The 23,955-nt window shown below is 43.7% G+C and overlaps 1 long non-coding RNA gene across 1 annotated transcript; it reads left to right on the top strand.

Annotated features, from left to right (window-relative positions):
- Positions 1–6,615: 6,615 nt before the first annotated feature.
- LOC141127138 (uncharacterized) lies at positions 6,616–22,775 on the top strand. Its single transcript, XR_012241491.1, has 3 exons — positions 6,616–6,740; positions 20,854–20,931; positions 22,512–22,775. It is a non-coding gene; the product is annotated as an uncharacterized lncRNA (long non-coding RNA).
- The last annotated feature ends 1,180 nt before the right edge of the window (positions 22,776–23,955 follow it).

Raw genomic sequence — 23,955 nt, 5'->3', positions numbered from 1 at the left:
CAAGTTTAGGAGATATTCACTGTACCTACAGGTAAGCGTTATTGTAGGCTTCCTTGTAGGTACAAGTTCAAAAGCTGAGTTTACTACATTAAGACTGAATAAAAGCCAACCATACTGACCAGTTGCAAAGGGCGCCATCCTGTGGTAGGCAATGCACAACTTTTTTTTCTATCTCTTAAAACATTTCATAAAATTTCTTTGGCCCCGGTTTTTTTAAGGTTTAAATAAATCACTGAATTTACTGCCCACCACAATATGTTGCCCCTTTGCACCTGCTCAATTTGCACAGTAACGCCTCGTACACACAATAGGATTTTTCGATGGAAAGTGTTCGATGGGGGCTTTTTTGTCAGAAATTCCGACCGTGTGTAGGCTCCATCACACATTTTTCCATAGGAATTTCCATCACACAAAATTTGAGATCTGGATCTCAAATTTTCCAACAACAAAATCCGTTGTCGGAAATTCCGATCGTGTGTACACAATTCCGATGCACAAAGTTCCACGCATTCTCGGAATCAAGCAGAATAGCTGGCTATTGAACTTAATTTTTCTCGGCTCGTCGTACGTTTTGTACGTCACCGTGTTCTTGACGTTCAGAATTTACAACCAACTTTGTGCGACCGTGTGTGTGCAAGACAAGTTTGAGCCAACATCCGTCGGAAAATAAACATGGATTTTGTTGTCGGAATGTGCGATCGTGTGTACGGGGCATAAGATCAGCTAAAATCCAGTCTTGTTTGTCTCATTCATACATCCTACATGACCATGGTGCAGCAGGTATACTGCCAAATACCCGCACCCGGGATCAGATGTTCCGATCTCTGCTCAGCATGTACACCTGAGTGATGGGCTTAAAAGAGCCAAGGCTGTCTGCTGCTGTAAATATGTATCCACACGTATCTGCACATCCAGTGGTGACCTGCAGGTAGGGATACATTTTTGCCCTTGGATAAAATCTCTTTTTGCATCCAGGGTCAGAAATTTGTCCCTAACAGCAGGTAACCACTGTGACCCATGGTTTGTTAGTGTGTTGCTCAGGCTTAATCGATGTGGGGAGTAATGTAGATGATACCAAATGTGCTGCAGGAGTGCCGGCGAGGGATGGAGCTCATCCCAGCTCCTGTAGCCACTCAAGGGAAGAGAGGTAAAAAAATCCCTGGTGCCGCATATCCTTGGAGTCCTATGGTAATGTAGTAGTGATGGGAGAGACTTCAGCCCGGGTTGCCGCCAGGCCACACCCCAATGTGTTTTGCTTTGTCCCCCAAAGCTTAAACATGGGGACCACTGGATGTGCAGATACATGTTAACAGCAGTGGCTCTTTTCAGCCCATCACTCAGGTGAACAGGCTGAGCAGCTGACAAAAATCCTGGCTATAGGTAGGGATAAGCCGAACGTTAAAGTCTATGGGACACGTACATGAATAATCAAAAGTGCTCATTTTAAAGGCTTATATGCAAGTTATTGTCATAAAAAGTGTTTGGGGACCCGGGTCCTGCCCCAGGGGACATGGATCAATGCACAAAAAAGTTTTAAAAACAGCCATTTTTTCGGGAGCAGTGATTTTAATAATGCTTAAAGTAAAAAAAAAAAGTGAAATATTCCTTTAAATTTCGTACCTGGGGGGTGTCTATAGTATGCCTGTAAAGTGGCGCGTGTTTCCCTTGTTTACAACAGTCCGAGAGCAAAATTACATTTCTAAAGGAAAAAAACTCATTTACAAGTACTGGCGGCTATAATGAATTGTCAGGTCTCGGCAATACACATAAAAGTCATTGAAAAAAATGGCATGGGTTCCCCCACAGTCCATTACCAGGCCCTTTGGGTCTGGTATGAATATTAAGGGGAACCCCGAACCAAAATTAAAAAACAAATTGCATAGGGGTCCCCCCAAATTCCAAACCAGGCGCTTCAGGTCTAGTATGGATATTAAGGGAACCCGCAACAAAATTTTAAAAAAAATGGCACGGGGGTCCCCCCAAAAATCCATACCAGGTCCTTCAGGTCTAGTATGGATATTAAGGGAACCCTGCGCCAAAATTTTAAAAAAATGACGCGGGGGTCCCCCCAAAAATCCATACCAGACCCTTATCCCAGTACACAACCTGGCAGGCCGCAGGAAAAGGGGGGGATGAGAGGGCGCCCCCCCTCCTGAACTGTACCAGGCCACATGCCCTCAACATGGGGAGGGTGCTTTGGGGTAGCCCCCCAAAGCACCGTGTCCCCATGTTGATGGGAACAGACCCCCACAACCACCGGGCAAGGGATGTGGGGATGAGGCCCTTGTCTCCATCAACATGGGAACACAGTGCTTTGTGGGGCTACCCCAAAGCACCCTCCCCATGTTAAGGGCATGTTAAGGGCATGTGGCCTGGTACAGTTCAGAAGGGGGGCGTACTCTCATCCCCGCTCTTTTCCAGCTATGAGTAAGCACTAACGTTAGTGCAAAACGTCAGCTCTATTCCTGTCTGCTGTTACCCTGTAATTGATGTGCATCTTCTTAATAAACAAGGCTAATCTATGAGTGCGGCTGTCCAGAATTCATTCTCGTTTACGGTTCAGGAGGGGGGCGCTCTCTTGTCCCCCCTCTTTTCCTGTGGCCTGCCAGGTTGCATGCTCAGATAAGGGTCTGGTATGGATTTTGAGTGTGACCTCCACGCCATTTTTTTTTTAAATTTCGTGCAGGGTTCCCCTTAATATCCATACCAGACCCAAAGGGCCTGGTAATGGACTGTGGGGGAATCCCATGCCATTTTTTTCAATGACATTTATGTGTATTGCCGGGACCGACAATTCATTACAGTCGCGAGTACTTGTAAATGACTTTTTCTTTATAAATGTCATTTTGTGCAGGGGAAACATGCGCCCCTTTACAGGCATACTATAGACACCCCCCAGGTACGAAATTTAAAGGAATATTTCACTTTTATTGTTTTACTTTAAGCATTATTAAAATCACTGCTCCCGAAAAAACGTCTGTTTTTAAAACTTTTTTTGCATTGATACATGGGGCAGGACCCGGGTCCCCAAACACTTTTTATGACAATAACTTGCATATAAGCCTTTAAAATTAGCACTTTTTATTTCTCCTATAGACTTTTAAAGGGTATCCCGCGGCTTTTCGAATTTGCCGCGAACACCCCAAATTGTTCGCTATTCAGCCAACACCCGATGATTGAGTTGAACTTACGTTCGACTCGAACATCGGCTCATCCCTAGCTGTAGGTATTCATGGTATATTTGCCATTCCATGGCCATTTAGAACATATGAATGAGATCTAAAGCCTGGTTCACATGGTAAGTTTTTTTTTTTCAGTTCAACCCAGCGGGCTAAACAAAAACGGAGCTTCGGAGGAGCTTGCTGTACTAATGAGTACACTACCGCACCACAACTGCGTGCATTGTGTTCTATTCAGTTGAATGGAGATCATTTTTGCTGTGCTGCATTGCAAAGCCTCATGGCCCCACTCTGCTCTCACATGTTTTTACCGTACCTCCCCCTACATAAAAGTGTAAATGATGCCTTTAAATTTGAAAGACCTAAATCCCCTAGGAAAAAAAATTATCTACGGCCCTGGTTTCACCATAACTGGTACTTCAGGTTCCTGGTGAAACTTCTCCATGTTGGGGACGGAGCCGCGAAAATTTATCAATAAGGAAAAGTGAAATTTTTTCTGAATGAAATGATTTTAATTATGTTATCTGTTATTCATGTCATATTTGGTGTCACAGTTGTCCACCATATTTGTATAGAGAATCGTTATTTATGGTGAGATATCATCCTGTTCTCCACAGATTCTCCGTCCCTCTCAAGTGTTCCTGGTCTCTGAAGATGAAGCTTCTGCTTTGTTTCGTTCTCCTGTATGTGGTCACAGCCAGGGCCGTCTTTAGCGCAGGGCAAACGGGGCACTTGCCCTGGGCCCAATCTTTGTTGGGGGGCCCGCGCTAGCCGTGAATTGGGGCCCCGATCACAGCTTTGCAGAGTGCGCAGAGGACACGGGAGGATGTATTCCGTGCTAACCAGCTGAGAGGGGGTGGGGCCGGGAGCTCCACTGACGCTCTGACCCCGCCTACGTGACGGCTTGTAGTGAGAGCCAGTGATCGGAGTGGGAGTGTCATTGGAGCTCCCGGCCCCGCCTCCTCTATACTGGCTGGTGAATACAGAGGTCCGGGGGCGAGGCCGGGAGCTCCAATGACATTCCCACTCCAATCACTGGCTCTCACTACAGACGCTCTATTCCGAGTACACAGGCTGCACGTGGGCGGGGTCAGAGCGTCAGTGGAGCTCTCAGCCCCGCCCCTCTCAGCTGACTAACGCGGGAATACATCCTCCTGTATCCTCTGTGCGCTCTGCAAAGCTGTCATCGGGGGCCCCAATTCATAGGTGATGCGTCCCCCAACGCAAAGCGTCACTGGAACTGTTGTAGTGAGAGCAGAGAGTGGAAGCCCCGCCCACACACCTGAATGTATGTAGTGAGTTTGGCTGGCCAGGTATGTCTTTACACCCATAAAATGCCTGACTGCTGAAACCCTGAGATGTGTTATTCAACTGTAAAGCTGTGCATTGCTGAAAGTTCTTTGACCATCCCCTGTATAATGTCTGCAGTCTCTGATTGTCTCCTGCAGTATGTCCGCAGTCTCTGATTGTCTCCTGCAGTATGTCCACAGTCTCTGGTAATCTCCTGCAGTATGTTCGCAGTCTCTGATTGTCTCCTGCAGTATGTCCGCAGTCTCTGATTGTCTCCTGCAGTATGTCCGCAGTCTCTGATTGTCTCCTGCAGTATGTCCGCAGTCTCTGGTAATCTCCTGCAGTATGTCCACAGTCTCTGATTGTCTCCTGCAGTATGTCCACAGTCTCTGATTGTCTCCTGCAGTATGTCCGCAGTCTCTGGTAATCTCCTGCAGTATGTCCGCAGTCTCTGGTAATCTCCTGCAGTATGTTCGCAGTCTCTGATTGTCTCCTGCAGTATGTCCACAGTCTCTGATTGTCTCCTGCAGTATGTCCACAGTCTCTGATTGTCTCCTTCAGTATGTTCGCAGTCTCTGATTGTCTCCTGCAGTATGTCCACAGTCTCTGATTGTCTCCTTCAGTATGTCCGCAGTCTTTGATTGTCTCCTGCAGTATGTCCGCAGTATCTGGTAATCTCCTGCAGTATGTCTGCAGTATCTGGTAATCTCCTGCAGTAAGTCCGCAGTCTCTGGTAATCTCCTGCAGTATGTCCGCAGTCTCTGATTGTCTCCTGCAGTATGTCCACAGTCTCTGATTGTCTCCTGCAGTATGTCCGCAGTCTCTGATTGTCTCCTGCAGTATGTCCGCAGTCTCTGGTAATCTCCTGCAGTATGTTCGCAGTCTCTGGTAATCTCCTGCAGTATGTCCGCAGTTTCTGGTAGTCTCCTGCAGTATGTCCGCAGTCTCTGGTAATCTCCTGCAGTATGTCCGCAGTCTCTGGTAATCTCCTGCAGTATGTTCGCAGTCTCTGATTGTCTCCTGCAGTATGTCCGCAGTCTCTGATTGTCTCCTTCAGTATGTCCGCAGTCTCTGATTGTCTCCTGCAGTATGTCCACAGTCTCTGATTGTCTCCTGCAGTATGTCCGCAGTATCTGGTAATCTCCTGCAGTATGTCTGCAGTATCTGGTAATCTCCTGCAGTAAGTCCGCAGTCTCTGGTAATCTCCTGCAGTATGTCCGCAGTCTCTGATTGTCTCCTGCAGTATGTCCACAGTCTCTGATTGTCTCCTGCAGTATGTCCGCAGTCTCTGGTAATCTCCTGCAGTATGTTCGCAGTCTCTGGTAATCTCCTGCAGTATGTCCGCAGTCTCTGATTGTCTCCTGCAGTATGTCTGCAGTCTCTGGTAATCTCCTGCAGTATGTCCGCAGTCTCTGGTAATCTCCTGCAGTATGTCCGCAGTCTCTGATTGTCTCCTGCAGTATGTCCGCAGTCTCTGGTAATCTCCTGCAGTATGTCCGCAGTCTCTGGTAATCACCTGCAGTATGTCCACAGTCTCTGATTGTCTCCTGCAGTATGTCCACAGTCTCTGATTGTCTCCTTCAGTATGTCCGCAGTCTCTGATTGTCTCCTGCAGTATGTCCACAGTCTCTGATTGTCTCCTGCAGTATGTCCGCAGTATCTGGTAATCTCCTGCAGTAAGTCCGCAGTCTCTGGTAATCTCCTGCAGTATGTCCGCAGTCTCTGATTGTCTCCTGCAGTATGTCCATAGTCTCTGATTGTCTCCTGCAGTATGTCTGCACTCTCTGACACTCTCCTGTAATATGTGTATTAATGTGCCCCTTTACTTGATCAATTATTTGGGATTGCTCCACTGCTCAGTGAGAGGTAATGATGTGCATTAACCTCTAGCAACCAATCAGCGAACAGTAGTGATCTGCTTTAATCTCTAGCAACCAATCAGTAAGTGATAATGATGTGCTGTAACCCCTAGCAACCAAGTGAGGGCTAATAATGTACATTAACCTCTAGCAACCAATCGGCAAGCAGAAATTATGTGTTGTAACCTCTAGAAACCAGCCAGTGAGCAGTAAGGATATGTAACCTCTGGCAAACAATTGCAATTGCTGCGTGATCTGCTGCAGTAAACTGATTTTGAGTCTACCTGCTATTTTTTGTATGTCTCAGAATGGAGGGGTGGGGCCCCAAGAAAATGTTTGCCCAGGGCCCAATCAAAATTAAAGACGGCCCTGGTCACAGCAGATGACAGTTGTCCACTCCTAAGTACTTTAGGTAGGTCACACTCTGCTCTTCATGATAAGAATGCATTCTTTAATCTGCTTTGTATCTTCTTGATGTGTACTTCTGAATCAATTTTCATCACCAAAAAGTTCTCACAGGGCTTTGTTAGGGCAGACCCGGCTTTTATCAAATAATAGGGGGAGCCCACAAGGTACTTGAAACCCAACAAAAGAGAAAATACATTCTTCAATAAATTATAAATTCCAGCCAGAATGACGGTCGGTTACAAGGATGAGTGCAAGAAAGGAATTTTGAGGTTTCTTGTTCTGTAGGTCCAGTAATGGTGAGCCTCCATTGGTTGGACGGCTAAATGTAGTGCTTGTAAATTGAATTGGTGTAAGGTGGGATTGATGGGCAGACGGGTGACACTTCATCCACATTTTCTTTCTAGTTGGACTTCACTAGGCACTTTGGTTAGGGTCACTGCCTTACACATGGGGTACATTTACTTGGACAGACGATTGAACTTTAGTAAATTCCTTTGATGTTATATACACCACCATGGTCAGTGATGCATGTAGGAGAGACATTCAGAGCCAATGTCCCTCCACCTGTCCGGCGTATCACCGCTACCTCACTCCCAGTAATGGTATGGGGACATGCTATGCACCTTGCACTGACTCCATGCAAGGCAAAGTTTCCAAAGCTTTACTGGAACAACTTGTTATAACAGATAAAGTTGTTCTAAAGGCAGAAGGTGCATTCTAAGCAGGAAGGTAAAAAATCATCTGTGTGCAGCAGCCCCCCCCCCCCCCCACAGCCCCCCACAGCCCCCTATCACTTACTTGAGCCTCATTGGTGTGTGCAGACTATTGCATTAGGGTGTGCACCCCAAAGCTAAAACACACATACCTGTCTATGTTCTGTGTGTATATATATATATATATATATATATATATATATATATATATATACACATGAGAGCCCCCATAGCAAGTGGCTTGCTGTGGGGAACTTGATAAGGGAGGGGGAGCAGGAGCACCGGTGGAGACGCGAGAAAAGGAGAATCAGGGCTGTTTTGTGCAAAACCATTACACAGAGCAGGTAAGTATGACATGTTTATTTCCTAATAAAAGATGTTTATTAGAAAAAAAAACATAAGCCTCTAATATCTATTTAAACAAAGGCAACATTCTTTCCCTAAAACAAATCCCTAACTCAGGATTGTGGCTACCCCAGCATACCTGCAGAGGAAAGAGTCCGGCTAAGTCCATGATGGCGGTATACAGGATTGGCATCTTCAGGGCAGACCACAGGTCCCAGAAAGGTACAAGTGGCTTGGCAGACCCTATGCCCTTCCATGATAGGCAGACCCCATGTGCTTTGTGATAGGCAGACCCTGTGCCCCTCTGTGATAGGCAGACCCTGTGCCCCTCTGTGATAGGCAGACCCTGTGCCCCTCTGTGATAGGCAGACCCTGTGCCCCTCCATGATAAGCAGACCCTGTGCCCCTCTGTGATATGCAGACCCTGTGCCCCCCTGTGATAGGCAGACCCTGTGCCCCTCTGTGATAGGCAGACCCTGCGCCCCTCTGTGATAGGCAGACCTTGTACCCCTCTGTGATAAGCAGGCACTTTGACCCTCTGGGCCCTGTGCCTCTCTGCTATAGGCATATCCTGTGCCCCTCTGGGCTTTGTACCCCTCTGTGAAAGGCAGGCCCTGTACCCCTCTGTGAAAGGCAGACCCTGTACCCCTCTGTGATAGGGAGACTTTGTGCCCCTCTGTGATGGGGAGACCATGTGCCCCTCTGGACCCTGTGACCCAATGTGATAGGCAGATCTTGTGCCCTTCTATGATAGGCAGACCCTGTGCCCCTCTGGACTCTGTGCCCCTCTGTTATAGGCAGATACTGTGCCCCTCTGTAATAGGCAGACCGTATGCCCCTCTGTGATATGCATACCCTTTGACCCTCTGGGCCCTGTGCCTCTCTCATATAGGCATTTACTGTGCCCCTCTGGGCCTTGTACCCCTCTGTGATAGGCAGATCCTGTGCCCCTCTGTGATAGGCAGACCCTGTACCTCTCTGTGAAAGGCAGACCCTGTACCCCTCTGTGATAGGGAGACTTTGTGCCCCTCTGTGATGGGAAGACCATGTGCCCCTCTGGACCCTGTGACCCTATGTGATAGGCAGATCTTGTGCCCTTCTATGATAGGCAGACCCTGTGCCCCTCTGTGATAGGCAGATCATGTGCCCCTCTGGACTCTGTGCCCCTGTGTTATAGGCAGATCCTGTGCCCCTCTGTAATAGGCAGACCGTATGCCCCTCTGTGATAGGCAGGTTGTATGCCCCTCTGTGATAGGCAGGCCGTATGCCCCTCTGAGATAGGCAGACCCTTTGACCCTCTGGGCCCTGTGCCTCTCTCATATAGGCATTTACTGTGCCCCTCTGGGCCTTGTACCCCTCTGTGATAGGCAGATCCTGTGCCCCTCTGTGATAGGCAGATCCTGTGCCCCTCTGTGATAGGCAGACCCTGTACCCCTCTGTGATAGGGAGACTTTGTGCCCCTCTGTGATGAGGAGACCATGTGCCCCTCTGGACCCTGTGACCCTATGTGATAGGCAGATCTTGTGCCCTTCTATGATAAGCAGACCCTGTGCCACTCTGTGATAGGCAGATCATGTACCCCTCTGGACTCTGTGCCCCTGTGTTATAGGCAGGTCCTGTGCCCCTCTGTAATAGGCAGACCGTATGCCCCTCTGTGATAGGCAGGTTGTATGCCCCTCTGTGATAGGCAGGTCGTATGCCCCTCTGTGATAGGCAGACCCTTTGACCCTCTGGGCCCTGTGCCTCTCTCTTATAGGCATTTACTGTACCCCTCTGGGCCTTGTACCCCTCTGTGATAGGCAGACCCTGTGCCCCTCTGTGATAGGCAGACCCTGTGCCTCTCTGTGATAGGCAGACCCTGTGCCTCTCTGTGATAGGCAGACGCTGTACCCCTTTATAATAGGCAGTTCATGTGCCCCCCGTTTTCTATTGTCATTGTGTGTACTTACTCAGATGGAAGTGCAGCTAATCAGAAGGTATGACACTGTCCCATGATTGCCTCAGAGACTTCCCGTACTTTGCAGTTCCAAGGTGTCTGCTTACACTCTGTAACAGAATAAATGCATTGAAAAATGGAACTGTTGCTGGTTTGGAACTTCAGACTGACCCTGGTCTGTCTGCCATTCCCCATCATATCTCTGCCCTTCCCCACCATATCTCTGCCCTTCCCCACCATATCTCTGCCCTTCCCCACCATATCTCTGCCCTTCCCCACCATATCTCTGCCTTTCCCCACCATATCTTTGCCCTTTCCCACCATATCTCTGCCCGGATTCGGCATGTAGATTTGCAGGAGTACTACTACTGTGTTTCCTCACTTCCACTCTGTTATATATTGCAGTGCCCAAGCCTCTGCCTTGTCTGTCCTGACTGCCCAGGGTAGCATACAACTCAGTGTGAGTGGACCCCATGAATATAAAAAGGGGGTATCAGAGCTAGTGACCTGCCTATCAATATTGAATATTTTGGTCCAGAAATTGTAGACCAAAGGGCACACATGTGAAGCGTGGTCCTTACTGTCATATTACATCTCCAACAGTGATCAGGAAACGTCTGATAAGTTATAACGACAACAGAAGCGGCATGACACAATTTTTCATTCTTGTGCCATGATAGTGATACCCGTTTTATGGGTGGGAGTGAACATCTTGTATAGTTTGTCTTCCTGAAATTCATGTGCAAAAAAATATATATTTATTTACTAAAATTAAAAAAAATACTAATAATAAAATAAAAACTCAAAAAATAATATCAAAATATAATTAGTGACAGTCAATGAATATGTATCAACATTTCAATAATGTGGATAATACAGGTGATGAGGAAAAAAACCACAGGATCTTATTTAAAAATATCAATGTAACAAAACTGAGTCATTTCTTTAGGAATGATTAATAGCTTCTAGTGGCTCAACAGAATGCGAAAACAACAAGGGGTTGACTCTCCTAGACAAACAGATATTTGCAAGCTCAGATTATCTTAACAGCACATGGACAAATTTGTTATACCATGTACAGAGTGGGTGATTTTAACCAGACTTAGATTTAAGGTAAAGATAATTTCCAATAACTAATTTATTTTAAGCATACATTGTAACTAAGCCATTTACTAGAACTGAATTCAGTTCTAATTAGATAAATACATAAGGAGCAGGGCTCTCTGATTCCTACTGTATCAAATTGTATTGTATTTGTACTGTTTACCCTCAAGTTGTAAAGCGCTACGTAAACTGTTGGCGCTATATAAATACTGTATAATAATAATAATAATAATAATAATATGTGTATTTCTCTCTTTGATTTAAAAAGGAAAACAATTCATACTGCAGTTATAATTATATTTCAGTTCAAATTTGTAAGCTACGAGGGTTAATTTGTTCAGTTTAATGTATGCTCAAAAAATTTCCTACAGATAATTAGAAAGAAAAAGGGATTGTTAGTCGGTCAATTAACTGCAAAAATGTGCCACATCCAATATTTAAATAATCAAACAAAAAGAGAGGGTTCCCCTGGTGATGGACTTTAAAGGCACGTATATATTAATATAGGAGAAGGTATGTACTGCATAAAAAAGTTATTTATTCATTTCAGAAACATCTTAAAAACATCAACAAATATGACTATAATGAACAATGAAAAGAATGCGATTTTTGCAATTATCCATTTGTTGAATATTGATACCAATATCTTTGCACCCGACGCGTTTCAGAGATATTAAGCCTCCTTCTTCGGGGGTGAGTATGGATGTGAGTTATAGCAAAGGTTTCTAAATTGGAAACAATATGTTTAACAAAGAGATCATGAGTATACGTACATGTTAGGCTCTATAGATAAAGGTACATAACGTATTTTAATTCCATTGCACTCACATTGGTAATATATAGACTGGCTTCGCATTCCAAACAAAGGGTTAAAAACAGAGGCGCTGACACTGTCTGCCCATCCAGCGTGTTTCCCGATTGTGATCAGTGCAGATTAATTATCATACCCATAGTCATAGTATTTCATATCTAGCAGGTATAACTAGGTAGAGATGTATATGGATAGGTATGACTCCTCAAGCCAGAGGAGAAAGCCCACCTGTGTGGGACACCAAGAGTTTAAGACCTGAAGTTCCACTGGGGCCAGATGCGGGTTCTGTAACATGTAGAAATGTAAAAATATGTAATAACCGATCAATGATTTAAAATAATGCTTGTTGTACAGAAAAAAAGGGGGGGTCTTGCAATAGTGGGGGTACAACATACCTGATCCGGCTAATATAGGGGATTCAGGAAAGAATGGTGAAAAGTGACTGGTCTGAGTATATGTATCCTGAGTGGCTGAAAAAGAATGGTATAAGAGGGGGAAGGGAAGATATAAGGATACCATCACATAAATGCAAAACCTATCCAATAGGGGTTTGTTGACAATCAAGGGTATATGGGGTTAATATAGTCCAGATAAGTCTGGATTATCCTAGGTAGGATAGTAGTGATAAGTTGAATGCTAATTAAATTGGTAGAAAAGAAGAAAGGGGGGGGGGGGGAGAAGGGGGGGGGGGGAGAGAAAAAAAAAAAGGGGAAGAAAGGGAAAAGAAAGGAGAAGAAAAGAGAGGAACAAAGGAGAAAGGAACAGAAGATATCAGCTGTAGCTACAGAGAGTCTCTCACAGCTGCAGCAGTGTGCTAGTGAAAGTTAGACAGCATGGGGGTAAAATATAGGCATGGATAGTGTATTTATTTGGAGCCGCATGTAAATTAGATGAGCAGTAAAGTGTGTAATGAGATACTCACTTTTTTGCATTAAGTTGGGCACCAGCTCAGACCGACAGTGTCCTGCACACAAGAGCGGACGCTCAGTCTGAGCTGTGTGAAAGTATATAAAGCCCTCCCCACCAATCAGCCGCTGATGTAAACACCAACAGCTGTTTCTGGTGGAGGAGGGACAGCCGCGCTTAGGATGGCCCCCCGGGTGGAGCGAACGCCGCCGAGCCCCCACCGCGCATGCGCGAGCATCCGCGATGAGGCGCGGCCCCGCCCACTACACCCGCTGGCACGTCTAGCTTCCCCAGCAGACTGCGCATGCCCGCCGGGGTCGCAAGATGGAGGACAGTGTCAGCAACACTGTGTCCTCACACAACGCCGCCGTGAGCCAGGAACGCTCAGGCGGCTTTGTGTGCCGGGTAAACCGCAGGTCACAAGTACTGCTAGTGAAGGCAAAAATAGCCACATACAGATAAATAAATGAAGATCATATGGATCACAATTTATGGGAAAAACGCCCCTGACTGACAGTTTTACAGGCCGGGATTGTTCAAGTATATAAGGAGCAAGTTAAAGGAAATGCATATTGTAAATATATACGTAAACTGCACTATTTAATAAGAATTGTTTTACAGGCTGGGATTTATCATGAAGTAAAAAACAGTTTGTGGAAAATGATCACCAGTTATATATATTACATTGATCACTAGAGACTGTATAGATTGGGACGACTACACCGTACATAACTCATAGTGTATTCAAACCATGTATACAGTACATCACACCTATATATGTATGATGCGCTGCACACATACATATACATACATAATATATATCCATACATATACAGCACATCGCCCAGATACAGAAAAGAATATATACAGTATATCACTCAGATACAGAGAGAACAGCTACAGACTAGGGTCGTATATACATTGGAAAATCCAGATTTGTAAAACCGTGATCAGAGAAGGGATGCATATAGGAGTTATACAACTTAAGAAGATGTTAAATATATTTTTTATATTGTTTTAAATGATAATTGTGAGTGGGGGGCAAGGGTACTAGAGGGGTATTTTTAAAGATCATCTTTTTACTCATTGTTGCCTACCACCTGACGAAAAGCCCTCAAGGAAAGGCTTGCACCAGATGGTTTCGTTCAAGCCTGGGGGTTGGGTAGCTTTTAAATTATAAATCCAGCGGGATTCTAACTGTAACAGTGCCTTGTTCCAGTCACCTCCCCTAGGTCCCGGATGTATCCGGTCTAAAATAAGGAATTTAATCCTTGGAAATTTGCCCCCATGTACTATTGTAGTATGTCTCCCAAGAGGGAGGTCAGGGTCACAAGTTTGCATACTCAAAATATGTCTATATGCTCTCTTCCAAAATTCTGTTTTAGTTTTTCCTATGTAGAAGCATGTACATTCGCACAGGAGCATATAAATCACACCATATGTTTTACAGTTGGCAAAGTGTTGAGGATGGAAAAGCTGGCCATTCGGGAGGGTCGGGTTTTTGTCCGTAAGCATATACTTACAATAGTTACAATCTCCGCATCTAAAGGTTCCCTTGTATTTGCAGTGTTTATCTACTTCCCCCCTAAATTCACTCGTAGTGACTTTGTCTCTTAGAGAGGAGGTTCGTTTAAAGGTAAAGAGGGGTTTCTGTGGAACAAAGGGCCCCAGAGTTGGGTCATATTGTAGCATATGCCAATATCTTTCCACAATGTTCCTAACTTGTCTATTTTGGTTACTGTATTTTGTGATGATCCTAATAGTGTCTGTATCATTTTTACCAGTTTTGTCTACTTTCTCAGAGTGCAATAGCTCATTTCTTGGTTGCATAAGGGCTTTTTTGAAAGAGCGTTTAAGTAGCGCATGGGAGTAGCCCCGTATTAATAGTCTATCACGTAACTTGTTTGCTTCCATTCTAAAGGTGTCATCATTAGAACAGTTGCGTCTCACTCTAAGGTACTGGCTGTATGGAATTGAATCAAGGAGCGGTTTTGGGTGGAAACTGGTAGCATGTAAAATTGCGTTACTTGCAATGGGTTTCCTGTATAACTTGCTCATAATGTTTCCTCCCTCTCCTCTAGAGATCTCCACATCCAAGAACGTGACACATTGCTTATCAAATGACATAGTAAAATTAAGGTTAAATTCATCAATAAATCCACACTAAAAAAGAAATCGGACTTCTGTCCGGCACCCAGTACCCAGTACCCATCTTCACACATCTTCACCCAGCTTTCCTAAATATAGTCGATAAAGAACTAGACAAGATAAAAACTCATACCAAACTCCCTAGGAACTTAACTAGAAGTGAAACAGCAGCACTCAAAACACTGTTAAATAACGACCAAATTATAATAAAAAATGCGGATAAGGGTGGAAACATTGTGGTGCAAAACAAGGAGGACTACATCAAGATGTGCAACAAAATACTAAACAACCCAGAGTGGTATCGCCAAATACCGGCAAGTCTGGATAAAAAATACAATCAAGATTTTTACACATTGATAGACACGGCCTATTCCAGTTCGACAATTACAAAGTCTCTATGGGAATTTATTAGGAACAACTTCCCCCGTACACCAGTTTTCTATTCATTACCAAAGGTCCATAAAGATATAAAGAACCCCCCTGGTAGACCTATCATTTCTGGGATAGGGGCGTTCAGCGAGAATGCTAGCAGACTGATAGACAAAGTTTTGAAACCATTTGCTTATTCCTTACCGTCTTTCGTTAAATACACGGTGCACTTCCTGCAAATTATTTATAAATTGGAAATTCCTGAACATGCAATTTTTGTGACAATTGACGTCGAGTCTCTATATAGCTCTATCCCCCATGAGAAGGGTGTAGCAGCTATTAGACATGTCCTCCGCACAGCTAGAGACGTACATCCCACATATGGAGAGTTCGTCATCTCACTATTAGAATTTATTCTGAGTCACAATGTTTTTACTTTTAACGGCTCCCACTACCTCCAGGTGCAGGGGGTTACGATGGGGACATGTTGTGCCCCATCGTATGCCAACCTGTACCTGGGGGAGTGGGAGGCCATGTTTTTGATTGACGAAAGTTTATCGATGTATACGGACCACTTACGTGGATGCTATCGATACATCGATGACCTGTTTATTATATGGGATGGATCGACTGATCTCCTTCAACAATGCCTACTGAGAATGAATGGGAATGAACTTAACCTTAATTTTACAATGTCATTTGATAAGCAATGTGTCACGTTCTTGGATGTGGAGATCTCTAGAGGAGAGGGAGGAAACATTATGAGCAAGTTATACAGGAAACCCACTGCAAGTAACGCAATTTTACATGCTACCAGTTTCCACCCAAAACCGCTCCTTAATTCAATTCCATACAGCCAGTACCTTAGAGTGAGACGCAACTGTTCTAATGATGACACCTTTAGAATGGAAGCAAACAAGTTACGTGATAGACTATTAATACGGGGCTACTCCCATGCGCTACTTAAACGCTCTTTCAAAAAAGCCCTTATGCAACCAAGAAATGAGCTATTGCACTCTGAGAAAGTAGACAAAACTGGTAAAAATGATACAGACACTATTAGGATCATCACAAAATACAGTAGCCAACATAGACAAGTTAGGAACATTGTGGAAAGATATTGGCATATGCTACCATATGACCCAACTCTGGGGCCCTTTGTTCCACAGAAACCCCTCTTTACCTTTAAACGAACCTCCTCTCTAAGAGCCAAAGCCACTACGAGTGAATTTAGGGGGGAAGTAGATAAACACTGCAAATACAAGGGAACCTTTAGATGCGGAGATTGTAACTATTGTAAGTATATGCTTACGGACAAAAACCCGACCCTCGCGAATGGCCAGCTTTTCCATCCTCAACACTTTGCCAACTGTAAAACATATGGTGTGATTTATATGCTCCTGTGCGAATGTACATGCTTCTACATAGGAAAAACTAAAACAGAATTTTGGAAGAGAGCATATAGACATATTTTGAGTATGCAAACTTGTGACCCTGACCTCCCTCTTGGGAGACATACTACAATAGTACATGGGGGCAAATTTCCAAGGATTAAATTCCTTATTTTAGACCGGATACATCCGGGACCTAGGGGAGGTGACTGGAACAAGGCACTGTTACAGTTAGAATCCCGCTGGATTTATAATTTAAAAGCTACCCAACCCCCAGGCTTGAACGAAACCATCTGGTGCAAGCCTTTCCTTGAGGGCTTTTCGTCAGGTGGTAGGCAACAATGAGTAAAAAGATGATCTTTAAAAATACCCCTCTAGTACCCTTGCCCTCCACTCACAATTATCAATTAAAAAAATATAAAAAATATATTTAACATCTTCTTAAGTTGTATAACTCCTATATGCATCCCTTCTCTGATCACGGTTTTACAAATCTGGATTTTCCAATGTATATACGACCCTAGTCTGTAGCTGTTCTCTCTGTATCTGAGTGATATACTGTATATATTCTTTTCTGTATCTGGGCGATGTGCTGTATATGTATGGATATATATTATGTATGTATATGTATGTGTGCAGCGCATCATACATATATAGGTGTGATGTACTGTATACATGGTTTGAATACACTATGAGTTATGTACGGTGTAGTCGTCCCAATCTATACAGTCTCTAGTGATCAATGTAATATATATAACTGGTGATCATTTTCCACAAACTGTTTTTTACTTCATGATAAATCCCAGCCTGTAAAACAATTCTTATTAAATAATGCAGTTTACGTATATATTTACAATATGCATTTCCTTTAACTTGCTCCTCATATACATGAACAATCCCGGCCTGTAAAACTGTCAGTCAGGGGCGTTTTTCCCATAAATTGTGATCCAAATGATCTTCATTTATTTATCTGTATGTGGCTATTTTTGCCTTCACTAGCAGTACTTGTGACCTGCGGTTTACCCGGCACACAAAGCCGCCTGAGCGTTCCTGGCTCACGGCGGCGTTGTGTGAGGACACAGTGTTGCTGACACTGTCCTCCATCTTGCGACCCCGGCGGGCATGCGCAGTCCGCCGGGGAAGCTAGACGTGCCAGCGGGTGTAGTGGGCGGGGCCGCACCTCATCGTGGATGCTCGCGCATGCGTGGTGGGGGCTCGGCGGCGTTCGCTCCACCCGGGGGGCCATCCTAAGCGCGTCTGTCCCTCCTCCACCAGAAACAGCTGTTGGTGTTTACATCAGCGGCTGATTGGTGGGGAGGGCTTTATATACTTTCACACAGCTCAGACTGAGCGTCCGCTCTTGTGTGCAGGACACTGTCGGTCTGAGCTGGTGCCCAACTTAATGCAAAAAAGTGAGTATCTCATTACACACTTTACTGCTCATCTAATTTACATGTGGCTCCAAATAAATACACTATCCATGCCTATATTTTACCCCCATGCTGTCTAACTTTCACTAGCACACTGCTGCAGCTGTGAGAGACTCTCTGTAGCTACAGCTGATATCTTCTGTTCCTTTCTCCTTTGTTCCTCTCTTTTCTTCTCCTTTCTTTTCCCTTTCTTCCCCTTTTTTTTTCTCTCCCCCCCCCCCCCTTCTTCCCCCCCCCCCCTTTCTTCTTTTCTACCAATTTAATTAGCATTCAACTTATCACTACTATCCTACCTAGGATAATCCAGACTTATCTGGACTATATTAACCCCATATACCCTTGATTGTCAACAAACCCCTATTGGATAGGTTTTGCATTTATGTGATGGTATCCTTATATCTTCCCTTCCCCCTCTTATACCATTCTTTTTCAGCCACTCAGGATACATATACTCAGACCAGTCACTTTTCACCATTCTTTCCTGAATCCCCTATATTAGCCGGATCAGGTATGTTGTACCCCCACTATTGCAAGACCCCCCCTTTTTTTCTGTACAACAAGCATTATTTTAAATCATTGATCGGTTATTACATATTTTTACATTTCTACATGTTACAGGACCCGCATCTGGCCCCAGTGGAACTTCAGGTCTTAAACTCTTGGTGTCCCACACAGGTGGGCTTTCTCCTCTGGCTTGAGGAGTCATACCTATCCATATACATCTCTACCTAGTTATACCTGCTAGATATGAAATACTATGACTATGGGTATGATAATTAATCTGCACTGATCACAATCGGGAAACACGCTGGATGGGCAGACAGTGTCAGCGCCTCTGTTTTTAACCCTTTGTTTGGAATGCGAAGCTAGTCTACATATTACCAATGTGAGTGCAATGGAATTAAAATACGTTATGTACCTTTATCTATAGAGCCTAACATGTACGTATACTCATGATCTCTTTGTTAAACATATTGTTTCCAATTTAGAAACCTTTGCTATAACTCATATCCATACTCACCCCCGAAGAAGGAGGCTTAATATCTCCGAAACGCGTCGGGTGCAAAGATATTGGTATTAATATTCAACATATGGATAATTGCAAAAATCGCATTCTTTTCATTGTTCATTATAGTCATATTTGTTGATGTTTTTAAGATGTTTCTGAAATGAATAAATAACTTTTATGCAGTACATACCTTCTCCTATATTAATATATACGTGCCTTTAAAGTCCATCACCAGGGGAACCCTCTCTTTTTGTTTGATTACAGATAATTAGAAATGTATACTTTACCAGAAATCCCAAAATCTTTTGTCTGAGAGATGTCAGCTGTTTGTTCCAAGGGACAACTCTTCCACCTTTGATTTTTTCATTCTCCCTCTCTCAATCCATTCTCAAACTCTTATCCCCCAAAGAAAATAGGTGTGGATGTTTTTTCCACGTAATCAATGTCGTCAAATTATGTATGATTTACTATGCAACCATGGCACAACTGCCTGAAGGGGCAGTATTGGACTTATGACATGGCTGGTGGGCAGTGTTGGATTAAAAATGATTTTGGAACTTTATTTAAAATGTCAAGATATCCCTTCAAATAACCTTTGCCCTGAGCCTTGAACAAATTTATAAATATAATAGGATGGACTGTTATCTGACAGTATGTTAGGCTTCTCGTCTCTTCCTAAGATATATTGCTTTAAGAAAGTTTAAACCACAGCACTCAACTTTCCTCCAAATAACTTTGAGAGTTAGCTCATTGGCTTCTCAGAATGCAAAAATTATTTTACATGTAATTTCACTCTTATTCATAACATTTCAAACATGCTATGCTCATATTAATAATATATATACTAATATGTTTCAATGAGTACAATCAAACAATATATATTGAATATATGTTGGATAATATAAAAGTGCATAAACCCAAATATGTAAGATTATTCAATTAAGAAGGCATGTAATTGCACCATACAATGTAATAATAATAGAAATTATTGCTAATATAATTATTGTGATTAATAATACTTGTTCATAAGGCAACTTTTGAATAAACCCCTTTTCCTTTTTCAAGTAATAAGGAAAAAAATAAATTTTAAAACCTCTATTCATTGTTCAGTTGAGACACAAGTCATCAGTCACAGTCTAGCACCATACCATGGGCAGTCCTTATCTCGTCTGGTTGTCCGGGACTCATAATTTACAACCTGGGAGAATATGAGTTGAGGCTCTAAAAATCCTTAGTGAAAGTCTTTGTTCACAGGCAATGAACTTACATTAACCTGCTAACAAACCGAACAAGATGGTTTCCCATATGCCCATGAAACCATGTATAAAATAATATGTATAGGCCTTAAAAATGAATTCTTTTTAACCTCAATTGTTTTGACAAGTAATTCCAGACATTACGAGCGTGCTTGGATGGCAGTAGGGTGCACGTTTGGCTGGTTTCATTGACAGATCGATGTAGCACTTGTGGAGCGGCTCTCTGGCTGAAGGAAGGTCTCAAACACCCGACCTTCACAGACAGCATTTAGCAATGCGAACCCTCCTTCTGAAGTTGTACTGGGACCGGCTAGGCTGCACTGGTGCGGCATCCCGTGAAGTGCAGAACACCAACTCTGATGCTCTGTATGAAATCCCCGGGGCCAAGAGAGCGAGCCTGCCAATTTCAGTCAAATATATAGTCCCTCCCATAAGTCCATTGTGTGTTTCAGCTACATTGAGACTACATGTCCTAAGATTCTCTGCTTTATCCAGGACAATCCTTCTCCACTCCTCTGGCAGGAAATGATGTAGTTTTCTGTAAAACAGGCACTAGAGGGAAATGTTAGGTCAGCTGTCCCGAGTAATGTCTTCCTCCATCATGGCATTGCTGCCACCTAGCTACACTAGTATTGAGGAGGCAGCTATATCTTCTCATTTACATTTGTAGGTTCCTCATATCTCTGTCTTCTCTTCCAGCTTCTGCTATACGGGCGAACAGTAAACTAGTCTGCACCGGCGTCAGCACACCAGGATTATACGCTACCTGTCCTGACGGTAAGTGACCACAAGACCTCAAATAGAGCTCAGTATCAGTGTGAGAGAGACGTATCCTTTAGACATGTGCATTCGTTTTCGTCCAAATGCATTTTCGTCCGAATTTCAGGTATTTTCGTTATCGTTTTAACAAAGAATAACGAAAGTGCAGAGTCTGAAAAATGAAAGATCCGACATAAACAAATGCTTTATTTTCATTTTCGTTGTGACAATATTCAATATAGATAAGAGGTTTGACATGATGCTGACAATAACAATCTGTGTCTATCGAACCTGTGGTTGAATGTGCTAACCTTAACTCTATTAGTCCAAGATTATTCTACATAGAGAGAAAAGATTTGACGTAGAGAGAAAAGATTTGACATAGAGAGTAAAGATTTGACGTAGAGAGTAAAGATTTGATGTAGAGAGTAAAGATTTGACATAGAGAGAAAAGATCGCTGCTGGAATTGGATGGGGGAAGCAAAAATAAAAAAAATGTTGATGATGAATGTTATTGGCTGATTGTAACCAAAGAGGAGGGGCAGTAAAATAGCTAGAACTAAGTACACACGTACAGCCAACTTACTTTCACTTACGATTTGTTAGCAGAGAGAGACACACACACTGAATCATTTCAGAAGACAGTCAATCTTAGCTGGTCCGTTTATCAGAGAACCTGAATTATTTAGCAATTAAGCATAAGCACAGCAGCAGAACAATAGTGAAGCAAGCTACAATTCAACATAACTTTTTCATAATAATCTTCTGCTATTGTGTTATTGTTGAGAACTTGATAGTGATACTAGTGTTGCTAGTGTTGTGATAGCCTCAGAGGCTGCCCGTGTTGTAGGGGGGGATTTATTAATATAGATTCTATATTGTAGATTGAGATTCTATATAGATTCTATAGACCCTATCTTGTTACCTGTCTGATCAGTGATCACTATCACCAGTCCATTTTCTGTTTGAACCATACACATTAAACATGAACGACGAAGATTCGACAAAGCAGCGAAAGACATGCAAACGTCGAATCTTTTGGCTTATGGTGTCTGTCGAAAGTTCTAAGAAGATTTGAGGGAGCAGCTAAACTATGCGGCGTCGTACAGTTTAGCTGCTCCGTCGAATCTTCTTTGAACATTCGACAGACACCATAAGCCTTCAAAGACAGATTCGACCTTAATTAATTTGGGTTTTCGGACGAATGCAATTTTTAACGAAAAACGAAATGAATAAAAACGAATTTCGGGAGTAACTAAATAAATGTATTTTTCGGACGAAAAACGAAATTCCAAAAAAAATATTTCAGTGTGTACATGTCTAGTATCCTTCACTTCAGACCACCCATGAGGTCCTAGAGATCTCAGATCAAATATGAGAAGAAGGACCGCCGTCACCACCCCCAGCAGAACAGAGTGGGAACAGTCTAAGAAATGACAGGAGGGAGGACTGGACATTCACCCAAAGCCTCTATATGAGGGTATTTTTGGGGTACACCTCGGGGGGCTCCAATCTTCTGTATATTGCTGTGTGTATATGTATGATTGTAGAATGTTATAATCAGATATTTCATTAGTGCCTCTTCGTATTTAATTCAGGTTACATCCCCACGACTTGTGTCTGCACGATGGGCTGCGTGTCGTGGAGCGTCCAGTCTGAGAAAACCTGTAAATGTCAGTGCTCCAATGTGGACATGACAACGGCTCGCTGCTGCAAGGTCAGCACTGAGTAGAGTCTGACCACCAGAGGGTGATGGGAGTGACGCCGCTGAATGATCTCTTCTACATCAATAGCTGCACATCACATCTACTATATGGTTGTAGAACGGCTGAGGGGGTCCAATAATAAAAGGTTGAAGTTTATAGTTTGTGATTTCTTTGTGGCAAATAAAATTTTCCTGCAAATGTCTTTCAGTTACTCCGCCCTAAACCCAGATTCTCTCCTATTATTCCTAAAAATGGGAGGGTGGAGTTGGGGTGACATGACAGGTTCTCTTTAGTTTTAGCTGGGCCTCATCAATCAGGTTTTATAGATCCTCTTCCGGAGTTTGTGACTCTGTAAAACATTTATAAAGTGGAGAAAACCCAGTGAGAAGTAGATTATTTTTCAGATCTCTATAGACAGGTCCCTCTGTATAGGATCTCCATAATGAGAACATAGATGATGGGAAGCAGAACCAAAACCTATGAGATGTGTGCAGATCTCAGCCCTCTGAGATGGGAGAACACTAATATGGAGTGATGGGATTGGTTACTTGAATAACAGTTCAGAATCAGCCAATCAAGGAGCCCCATGGTCAGAGGCACCACCCCCATGAACTGCTGGTAAGATATCATCTTCTATGGATCCATCAGTGAGGGTCATGGAACAGTTTCAGTTGTTTTTTTGTCTGAAGCAAAAATATGATTGGTTGAGGAAGTAGTAAAAGATTACATATAAATTACGTGCAAAGCATGATCCCTTCAGGACAACTGCCAGCTTACCACTGAGATCTGTACTGGTCACTGCTGGGGGCCTAGAGATCTATACTGGTCACTGCTGGGAACACTGCGATCTGTACTGGTCAGTGCTGGGGGCACTGAGATCTGTACTGGTCATTGCTGGGGGCACTGAGATCTGTACTGGTCACTGCTGGGGACACTGAGATCTGTACTGGTCACTGCTGGGGACACTGAGATCTGTACTGGTCACTTCTGGGGGCACTGAGATCTGTACTGGTCACTGCTGGGACACTGATATCTATACTGGTTACTCCAGGGGGCACTGAGATATGTACTGGTCAGTGCTGGGGACACTGAGATCTGTACTGGTCACTGCTGGGGACACTGAGATCTGTACTGGTCACTTTTGGGGACACAGATCTGTACTGGTCACTGCTGGGGGCCCAGAGATCTGTACTGGTCACTACTGGGTACACTGAGATCTGTACTGGTCACTACTGGGGACACTGAGATCTGTACTGGTCACTTCTGGGGACACTGAGATCTGTACTGGTCACTGCTGGGACACTGATATCTATACTGGTTACTCCAGGGGGCACTG

This window comes from Aquarana catesbeiana, linkage group LG01 (genome assembly GCF_042186555.1).
Source record: "Aquarana catesbeiana isolate 2022-GZ linkage group LG01, ASM4218655v1, whole genome shotgun sequence".
NCBI lineage: Eukaryota > Metazoa > Chordata > Amphibia > Anura > Ranidae > Aquarana > Aquarana catesbeiana.
This window is presented reverse-complemented; position numbering and strand designations above follow the sequence as displayed.